The following is a 10308-nucleotide window of genomic DNA, read 5'->3' as shown; positions in this document are numbered from 1 at the left end:
GGGAGGGCAGGGAGGCCCCCTTCTTGTCTTCTGCCAAACTCTGACCCCTCCCTGGGAATTCACTATGTGTGCAGCTGTCGCTGATAAGAACATCTTCCCTCCAGGGTCCAGACACTGAGCATGGGAACTGCTCTTCCAGGGTTATATTCTGCCTCTTGGGCTCTAGAGAGCTAATTGCTAAAAACTGTGTATTTTTAAATAATTTCTGTTTTTTTTTTTTTGTTTTGCTTTACCTAACAAAGTTTGAAAGTGAGTCACGTGTGACATAATCTAGCCTTGAAATTCTCTTATGACAATCTGAGCGTAAAGTCTGATCATTACCCCCACCAAGGGAGGAAGGCATAAGAATAGAGTAAGTTCTGATAACTCGCAGAACTTTCCCTCTCCATTTCATGTTTCCAAAAGCAGCAAGTCTGTGGCTTCCTCCCTGTAACGTCTCATGGTCCTCAGCAGCCAGCGATGCCCAGGGAGGAGGCGGCAGGCGCACACAGTCTAATAAAGACTCCCTGACATCCTCAGTGTGGCAAATCCTCTGCATCCTTCTCCATTAAAAGACTTTTATCAATTTAAAATTTTTTTTATTTTAAAAAGCCTTGAAGTCTATCAACATTAGTTTCAAAATTCGAGATGTTAAACTACAGGAACATCAAGTTTCTAAAGTGCAGGGGACGTCCCAAGGAAATGCGAGGGCAGGAGCACCCCTAAAGCACGTTCCTGCACCGCTGCCCTGTCCTTGGGACGGGACTGTATTTTAACCATTTAGAGGGGAAGTGACATTGCATAAATGCCCCATTGCTCTGCTGCTGCTATCTCTGGAAGCTCCTATCAGTGGAGGAACTCAGTGATTACGTGAGGAAATGACATGAAGTCCCGGGCAGACCAAGTCACAGAATGTGCCTTTTTTTCAGTACCGCACATTTCCACACAGGGAACCGAGGGGAATCGCTGCTACCCAAAGAGCCTAATTATGTTTTTAGCCACGATCTTTCCTTCCTTCTCGGGAAGCACCATCATTCTCCCTTACTATTCCAGCTGCAGCTCAACCATCCTCAGCACCCTCACCTGTGTCAGCTCAGGGCCAACCCCCTCTGCGGCACAGCTTTCCCCTCCAGAATGAGGAGGGGTCTGCAGATGGCAGAGCTGGGACACGAACCCAGCCGGGCTCCAGCACCCAGTACTAACCTGATGTGGCAGACCCCGACCATCTGCCCCATGTCTTCCCTGAGAGCCCAGGACTTCATGTAGACACCATGTGAGTCCTGGCAGGTGGGAGGAGGTAGGCAGGGTGGGTGGCACAGACCCACAGAGTGGCCTACCGTGCAGCCACCGTGACCACCCAGCCCAGGACCACCCATGGGTCCCAGCTGTGCAGGGATCATTAACCTTTTCTGACCCATAGGGAGGCCTCCACGAGGACGAGTGCAGCCTCCAGCCTGGGCCCCCTCCTCCAGGCACGACAATCTTGCAGCCAGGCCAGGTGCACAGAGAGCACCTCAGGTCTGCCGGCATCTGCCCTCCGCATAAGGGAGGCGCACACAGAGCCTGGGCTGGGCCAGCAACAGCCCCAACTCCACACGTTTCCTGAGTCCCTGCTGTGCACCAGGCCCACACGTTAGAGGCGTGGAAAGAACCTGGACCTACTGTCCACACCCCTTCCCACGGTCCAGGTCATCTCTGGTGCCAAGAATCCCCAGAAAGAAAACTCTGCAGCCAGACAAAGCTGGCTGGCCCCACGACATGTCTGCCTGGCACTACTGCCCAGACCAAGGCCTATTGTCCATCCCCTGCCTGCAGTGAGACCCTCGCCTGGGTCCCTCCAGCTGGTGTCTCTCAGCTTCTGCACAAGGAGGCCCAGGGGCCATCGGCCTATACTGGTGGTCCAGAGGAACAACTTCCATTCACCATGACAGGACCGCACTCCAGCCTCCGCCCTCACTCCGATCAGGGCTGAACCGCTCACACTCCCACAGCTGGTTCCTACTAGGGTGCTAGACAGAAGGTCACAGGGACAGTATATCCCAGGCCTGTGGGAGCTGGAGGGCCACGTGTAGGTGCAGCTGCCAGTGGGATGGCCTCTCCTCCACGCCCTTCAGCCACCGTGCCTCGCCCCAAGGTACACACACCTTTTCAGATGGCCTTCGTTCCTCTGATGTCTCTTCCTCCTGCCATCGACATCTGCTAAGAAGGAATCATGGTTATGTTCATTGAAAGAAAATGAGGTTCATACTTTGGAAAAAGGAGAGCTGTATTTCTCATAAAGGGTAGCAGCCTGTTGGGTGGCCATTCCAACAGCCCCCTGGTCAGAAGCCAGGGACAAGTGCTTCAAAGGATAGAAAAAAGGAGTAAGATTTTATACTAAGCGGGGTGGCCAAACACACACATTCAACAAGCTATAAGAGGCATGAATATTTATGAAAAGAGAAATCATGTGCATTTGTAATTGGGCTTTCCCTCTTCCATCACGTCATGGCTGGGAACTCCGTTTTAAGGTATTTCTGGGGTCCCCTTGGCCGAGAAGGGTCCGTTCAGTTAGCAGAGGAGGTAGGTGGGAAGAGGCTCAGGATTTTATTTTTAGTTCACAGTTACAGCATTGCTCACAGGGTGGGCATTCTGTGCTCAAACACTTTTGGTCTACTGAAAGGTCAATGCTCCCACTAGTGCATGTATCTTCGGGGATCCTTCCTTGGACAGGACTGATTCATCTTCCCTCTCCTGCCCTGTCTGTCCAAGGGGAGGCTGGAGGGACCTGCCCTGCTCCCTCCCTGGCAGAGCAGCCTGCCTGTCCAAGGCCTTCAGCCCTTTTTCTGGCCTTAGGACCTTGACCTTGGTGGCATCTCATCCTTTTCTTCACCCAGGGCAAATTCCAAAAGGCCCCCACAGCTTCCCAGGTGGAGGACTGCCAGCCATACTGCCCCAGGGCCTACTGTGGCAGAGCCAGCCTGGCTGAGCGCCAGAGGCTCTACTGCCCAGGCATCACTGTGGGCCTGGCCCCAACACCTCGTCCCTGGTCCCCGGTGAGTACAGGCCCCACCAGGCCTCCCAGAGGGCCAAGATCAGGGATGCAATACAGTAAAGGCCGCGTATCTGCCCTCTGGGGCCCATTGCCTACTCTGTGGGAGACACAGTAGTCCGGGGAAGATGGGATGAAACTACTGCAGAGACAGAGCAGGTAGAACTTTAGCCATTAAACACGGACAATGAAAACGTACTATAACAAGTAAAGGGCGGGCCCAGTGTCCAGGATCCACCGGAAAAGGGACTAAATACAAATATGTCATCAGCTAGGGAAAGGCACCCTGGGCTGACTTTAAGGGCACATGAAGCAATGCCACTTATGTACCAGACGCATCTACTAACCGTCGAAAGTAAATGCAAGGGCTGGAGCCCTCGGAAGGCTTCGATGTGGGTAGAGTCCAGCCTCTCTGCTGCAGCCTGGGCCCAGGGTGCTGGACGGGGGTCTCTCGAGCTGGAGCAGAGCCTCAGGCAGTTTGTACCCTTTGATCCAGGAATTCAATGTGGAAAAGATCCTGAAAGGGGAAAAAAGGTCATTTATGAAAAAATACCCAAAACAGCACAAATTTTAATATCAAAAACAAAACACCACAAAGGCCCAGAAATAAGAAAATATCTAGGCAGATAAATGGTTTATCAACCCAGTAGGATACTAGGGAACTATTAATAATGACAAGTATGTACATTGTCATTAGACGACTGACAGATGATAGACACATTGATTAATTGACAGACAGATGACAGACAGGTTTATCTTACCACAATGAAAGCTGGGTGTCAGTGCTATTAGTAAATAGTGACTTGGGGTTGTTTAGATTATTTAATAAGTCAAAGTGGTTTCATTTTTCTGAAAAGTTAAATTCCCTGTGCGGTTCCCAGAGATGTGCTGGGGGAGCAAGAGAGCACGTGTGGCTGGGCTGGGCCAGCAGAGCCGGGCAGGGAGGAAGAGGAGGGAAGCCAGTGGAAAGAAGCCCCTTGCCCTCAGCTCTTAAGCCTTGATGGGCCCCTGTTCCTCTAGGAGGGACTCTAGAGGACCTCTTGGTGACCTCTGCCCTCAGGGCCTTTTCTGCACTGCTGGCACAAGGACCCCAGGTAGTAGCCCTGCCGGGCTGGTACCTGGAATGCAGAGAAGGGCACGGGATGTGAACTGGTGCCTGCCCTGCCCACCTGGGCTTTGCTGTGCCCTCACAGGCCAGGCTGCCCCAGGGGCCCATGTGCACCAGGTAGGGGTGCCCGCATCCCCTGAGCACCGAGCACAGTGGGGCTGGGCCTGCCACCTGGGCACTGGCCCTGGGAGCCTCGGTGCCTAAGGGAGAGACCCGCTGGAGAGAGCCCAGGGCAGTGTGCCCGGTTGGTGTGGCCAGGCTTGGGTGAATGAGAGAGGCGGGCTGGAGGGTGACTGGAGTGGGGCTCCTAAATGTGATGGCGATGGGGAGGGGGGGCAGGAGTGTCCTGGAGGATGAAGAAAAAGGTCCTGCCTGCTCTAAACACCACTGCCCACCTGTGATTGGGACAACACATGGGCCAGTCTTTGGGGAAGAGGCTGAGGGTCCCCCAAGAGCCTCCAAGATGGGGGTCCCATGCACAGCAGGCTGTCCATGGGCTCTGTGGGCGTGAAGTTTGGGGCCACACAGATGAGAAATGGGCACTGTCCTCCACTGTCCTGTCACCCACACCCCTACTTCCCCTTGACCACACAGGGGACACAGATTGGAAGATGTGGATTTAAAGGGTCCTAAATTATGAGCTCATCCAAGATACCTCCAGAGCTTGACCCTATCACAGCCATCACTGGCCCAGCAGGAATCTCATGTCCTGGGCAGTGAAATCCTGGAGGCAGAGGAAGCACCCAGGCTGGCTGGATGTTTGAGGGGCTAGAGCCTGGCTCCCGCCTTTGCATGCACAAGGTTCCTGGGGCCTGAGGAACAGCAGCTCCCTAGAAACCTCTTCTGCCAACCCAGGGCCCGGAGGATTGTGAACCTTGGTTGAGGCCAAGGCCTTTGGACAGTGGCCTGGTTGCCCCTGGAGTCTCATCAGCCCTCAGTGGTCTGAGCCCTGGTGATGCTTCTCCAGCTCCAGGTGAAGGGCCTGTGGAGGGGCCAGGGAGCCAGGCCGGCAGAGGGACTGGGCAGCCGTGAGTCCTCCAGGTCTGTGGCCCGGCCCAGCCGCACCTGCTCTCCTGCTTCCCGAGCAAATCTCTGGGAACCGCACAGGGAATTTAACTTTTCAGAAAAATGAAACCAGCTTAACTTGTTAAATAATCTAAACACCCCCAGCTCTCTATTTACTAATAGCACTGACACCCAGCTTTAATTGTGATAAGGTGCACCTGTCTATCATCTATCTATTTACTGATCAATCAATCAATACATCTATCACCTACCAATCACCTATCCTTTAATCAGTCAGTATATTATCACGGGCCATCCAGCTCTCTGAGGCTGGGTCTGCTCCTACTGCCCACAAGCACACAGGTCCACCCTGTCCCTCCAGCACCTTCTCTAGCCTCCAGGATCAGACAGTGCCTCCAGATGCCAGCCCTGCCCACCCAGCTTCTACTGCAAGGAGGCTGGTCTCCAAGCTACAGTGGGCAGTGGCCAGCAGGTGAGAGGGAAGGAAGACCTGGGCTGTGGGAAAGGGAGCAAGGCCGGGATGAGAGCCGGGGGTGGGGGCACGGCACTTCTCTGGGCACTGGGCTCCCACTGCAAAGACCAAGCATCACAGGAGGGGGTAGCCCGTGTTCCTCAGCATCCCTCACCCCTGGCCGAGCTAGTACTGTGACTCCAGTGCGGGGCCGTCCAGGACTTCGGCCTGCACCCTTGTCCTTGACGGTACCACTGCACAGCCAAGGCCACATGCTACAGCTGTCTAGTGGGTAAGTATGGCCCTTGCAAGGGGCTGACGAGCATCACTGAATACCAGCTGTGCCCTGCTGGGAAATTCTGTGCACTGGCCGAACTCACAGCTCCAACAAGTACAGACAGACCTAGGTGTCTTCCAGGGCAGAAAAGGCCTCGGGCAGTGGTGAGCCTGAGGGCAAGGAGACCAGGTGTGGAGGAGATGCTTCAGGGAGAAGCTCCGCAGCCCTGGCTCCCTGACCAACATGCGTCAGAGCAGCACAGATTTGTGGGCTAGAAGGAAGTCTACACTTTCACTGCATTCCAAAGATCCCTTCCATCATTCACTCAGAGTGACCGTTGAAAGCACAATGTCCCCAGGCCCTACCCGAGGTCAAGAGGTTTGGGGTCGGCCTTGGTGCCTGGTTCTAGAAAGCTCTCCAGGTACTGGACATCACCCAGATCTGGGTGCCCCATCGTTGCACCCCTGCCTAGAAGCAAAACTACACCCAGACACCCACTTTCAACAGAGGCCTTTCAGGACCCCACTCTTCCCAGGGTCCCATGCCAGCTGGCTCTGGGTGAGAGACTCCTGCAGCCTGTGGCTGTGGTGCGGGGAAAGCACGAGCTACTCCATAACTGACGCTGCAGCCTCCAGCGAGGAGGGCAAGGGAACGCTGACCAGATGTCCTCTCCCCCAGGAGACTGAGCTGCAGGCCGCTGGTGCAAGGGTGGAGCTGTCAGCAAGGACCTGGCTGACGGGACACGGGGCCACCTCTGCTCACCCTCACACTCCCGCCTCGAGGGTACCCACTGCCCTGTGGGCCGCTTGTCTCCCTCCCAGCCCTCTGCTGGCCCCAGGGCTCTGACCCCTTCCCCGGCACAGACCACAGTGGCCCTGCCTGGGATACCAGGCCAGGGATGTGCTGCACAGCCAAGCAGGAACCCTTGTCCCCAGGGCCTCCCCACTCTGCCCCATCCTGCCATCCCCGAAAACCCTCCCCACATCTGACCTTGGGAAACCTTTACTCGAATAACTGGCCTCCCACTGCCGACTCTCCCTCCTTTGCTGCTCTCGCCTCGTCCACTTCCCACCCAGGGGGCCTTCTCAGGCCTGTCACTCCTCCCCCTCCTGGGTTCTCCTTGCTTCGGACAAGCGACACTTGGCCTTGTATTTTCCAGGCAACCCACCCCAACAGAATCGGGACCCCATTTTCTGCCCATTCATGTATCCAGTCAGCAACGTTGACCCAGGGGCTCCAGAGCTGAATGAGTCCCTCCCTCTGGATGCTGAGAGGGCTTCCTAACCTGGTCTGCTGGGAGGACCTGGAGAGAGGAGGCTGGACTGCGTGGCCTAACCCCAACCCCCCTGCTCCAACTTCTCTGCCTCCTTCAAGAGCGCTGGTCCCAGCCTGATCCCTCTAGCACCTGGTCTGTGGAAGGCAGCAGCAGAGCCCCAGAGGGTGGCAAGATGGCTCTGAGGACAGCTCTGCTCTGGGGGCCACCTGTCAATGTGGCCAGCACCCTGCCTCCCCAGGTGGGCAGTGTGTCCCCTCCATGCTCCCCGAGCAGGACAGGGATGGTATCCACAGTTAGCTCCATTCCAGGGTCCAGTCCAGCTAGAGAGCAGGGGAGGAAATCCCTGCCAGTCAGGGAGGAACAACCCCCACTGCCCTGGGGGCCCCACAGGCCAGATGCAGACGTGCAGGGGTCAGGCCACACCAGGGACCTGACTACTCTGCAGCTGAGATCACTGAAAAGACACCTTTGTCCAGTCTCTGCCACCTCCCTTCCCACCGACCTGACAGAGCAGACCATGAGTGAGAGGGTTCATAGGAGAGCAGGCTAGCAAGGGTTCCAGCCCTCGGGCTTGATCTGGGCATCCCCAGGGCCAGCTCTAGGCCGTCTGCTGTCCACAGCTCCCTGTTCCTCAAGGATTCTCCTTAGTCAAGGCCCTTCTGCTTGTCGCACATTTTTCCAGCATTTCCTGCACTGGGGGAACTATCCCTGCTGCCCCCCCCCGGGCACTTCTATCCTTTGGCAATGGTGGACCCCACTCCATGTCCTCCTGGCTCCTACCTCTCCAGCACCCACACAACAGAGTGTCACACCTGTCCTGGTGGTCACTACTGTGTCCAGGCCTGAGGCCACGGCTGTGTCCCAGAGGTGACATGCCAGTGGCCTGGCTGACCGATCCAAGGGTCCAGTGGCCAGGAGTGGGGGCCTGTGGGCAGTAAACTTGCCTGTCATCTTCCCCACTTCCCTCAGGCCTTGCTTGAGTCTCCAGGCACTGCTAAGTCCTGGGCTGTGTATTCTGATCATGATGCCGTAATCTCTGCTTTTATGGAGCACTGAGACTTCCTGGGCAGGAGCCCCCAGCACAGAGGCACAGCCTCCATGTGGGCGAAGCCTGGGGCCTCCCCTGCTGGGGGCCTCCCTGGTTTTCCTTCCCTGCCCCACCTCCCAGGCCCCAGTCTGGGTCCCGCCCCCTTCACAGGGTTCTACTGCCCCCAAGGGATGGAGCTGGACTGGCAGCCCTGCCCCCTGAGCACCAGTGGCCCTGAGCCTGGGCTTAGCAGACTGCCAGGGTGCCAAGCCTGTGATGGGGGCAGGTTCTGCCCTGGAGCCAACGTGACAGAGGCTGGCAGGCAATGCTGGGGGGGTGGCTCTTCCACTCTAGAGGGTCAACCTGGCCCCATATGGAGGCTGGCACAGAAAGTACTGGACCCTCCTACCAGATGCTGAGCCCCTTCCCCATTTCCTGAGATCCCCCTGAGCTGAGGGAACTGTCCCTGCCACCCTCATGGAGAGATCCTCTGGGAGATTCTGCCTCCCGCCCCCACCAGACACTTCCATCCTTTGGCAAGGGTGGACCCCACTCCATGTCCTTCTGGCTCCTACCTCTCCAGCACCCACACAACAGTGTCGCATCTGTCCTGGTGGTCACTACTATGTCCAGGGCTGAGGTCACGGCTATGTCCCAGAGGTTAGTGAAGCTACAGAAGAAAAGTTAAAAATGGATGCTAGAGTAAATAGTTCCAACATCCAATATCCACAAGCAAGAGATAATATTCTAAGAAATCAGAGAATAGCATTTCTCAGAAGTTAGGAAAGACATAGTCCTCAGATTTAAAAGGGCCTAAGGAAAAAGCAGGATATATTTTAAAAATTAATCCACACTGGACACAAAATTTTAGAAAACCAAGGATAAAGCAAAAACCTTATCACAAGTGCCAAGAAACAAAAAGCAGGTTTTCCACCAAGTAACAAGGACCATAATAAAAGCAGACTGCTCATCAGCAACACTGAATAGAAGCAGACAGATAATAGCATATTTCAAGCTCAGAGGAAAACAACTGTTTTTGTAGGAAAACAACCTACAAATTCAATAACCAAATCATTATTCAAGTTTTAGGACTACCGACTTTCCAGAATTCAAGAACTCAGAAAATTTACCAACCACAGGTTTTTCTCTGGAAGAATTTCTAAAGGATATACCTAGCAAGACAAATTAAGCCCAAGAAGTAAAATAAAAGAAACATCAGTACATGCAGCTTCCAGCTGTGAGCACCTAACACTACTCGGAATTACCTTCCTATAGTAAACAGCTAAAAAAATGGACAAAATGTAGCAATGATTTTCATACATTGGACAACAGGCAGCACCAGACCAGCTCTGAGAGAAATGAACAGATGAGGTGAGCCCCACCTACCACTCCCTAGGCTTTCTGCCTAGGCAATTTCCAAACTGGAGCCATGGGAAGGTAACCCAGTAGCGCCCCACAACAATGGTTATTAAAGAAGCAACAGTACAGGTGTAGAGAAGCCAGACTGACAGAATTTCTGGAGAAGTCTTCCACAAAGGAGGGAGCTACAAAGAGAAAAATTTCATGAAATTTGAATTTGGGTTCCCTTAAGTCTTCGCCTGAATTCTAGTCTGTAAATGCACAGGGAGAAAGTCACAAGGCTGGGCTAAAAATAACTTCTGATGAAAGACCTTCAAAACAGAGGGAACTTCCTCTTCAAAACAGAGGGAAGTTCCCTTCAGAGGGAACTTCAAAACAAACAATTCCAGCAGCTCACTCAGGGCCAGAACTCATTCAAACTTCTTCAGCAAGAGTGAAGAAACCTCACTGAATACTGGGGACATCTGGTGATATCCCAGAGGAGACAAGCTTACAAGTGGGGGATAAATGAAACCTAGAATAAAGACTACTCTAGACTTGCCCTAAGAGTTTAAAAAGAACCTCGAAAGGAACTTAAGTGCCTACCAGGGGAATCCAACTCTATAGGAATACAATAAAAGGCCACACTAAAAAAGTGTAACATTCAATGTTCATATTCCAATCAAGAATGAAAAAAATCTGGCCAGGCGCGGTGGCTCACGCCTGTAATCCTAGCTCTCTGGGAGGCCGAGGCGGGCGGATTGTTTGAGCTCAGGAGTTCGAAACCAGCCTGAG

The 10308-nt window shown here is 54.1% G+C and overlaps 1 long non-coding RNA gene across 1 annotated transcript; it reads right to left on the bottom strand.

Annotated features, from left to right (window-relative positions):
- Positions 1-2120: 2120 nt before the first annotated feature.
- Positions 2121-8802, bottom strand: LOC105824736. Its single transcript, XR_001138222.1, has 3 exons — positions 8751-8802; positions 3358-3527; positions 2121-2175 (listed from the first exon to the last, which is right to left on the bottom strand). It is a non-coding gene; the product is annotated as an uncharacterized LOC105824736 (long non-coding RNA).
- Positions 8803-10308: the final 1506 nt, after the last annotated feature.

Source organism: Propithecus coquereli, unplaced genomic scaffold (assembly GCF_000956105.1).
Source record: "Propithecus coquereli isolate 6110/MARCELLA unplaced genomic scaffold, Pcoq_1.0 Scaffold76, whole genome shotgun sequence".
Lineage (NCBI taxonomy): Eukaryota > Metazoa > Chordata > Mammalia > Primates > Indriidae > Propithecus > Propithecus coquereli.
Note: the sequence above shows the minus strand (reverse complement) of the source record. Positions and strands in the feature narration are given on the sequence as shown.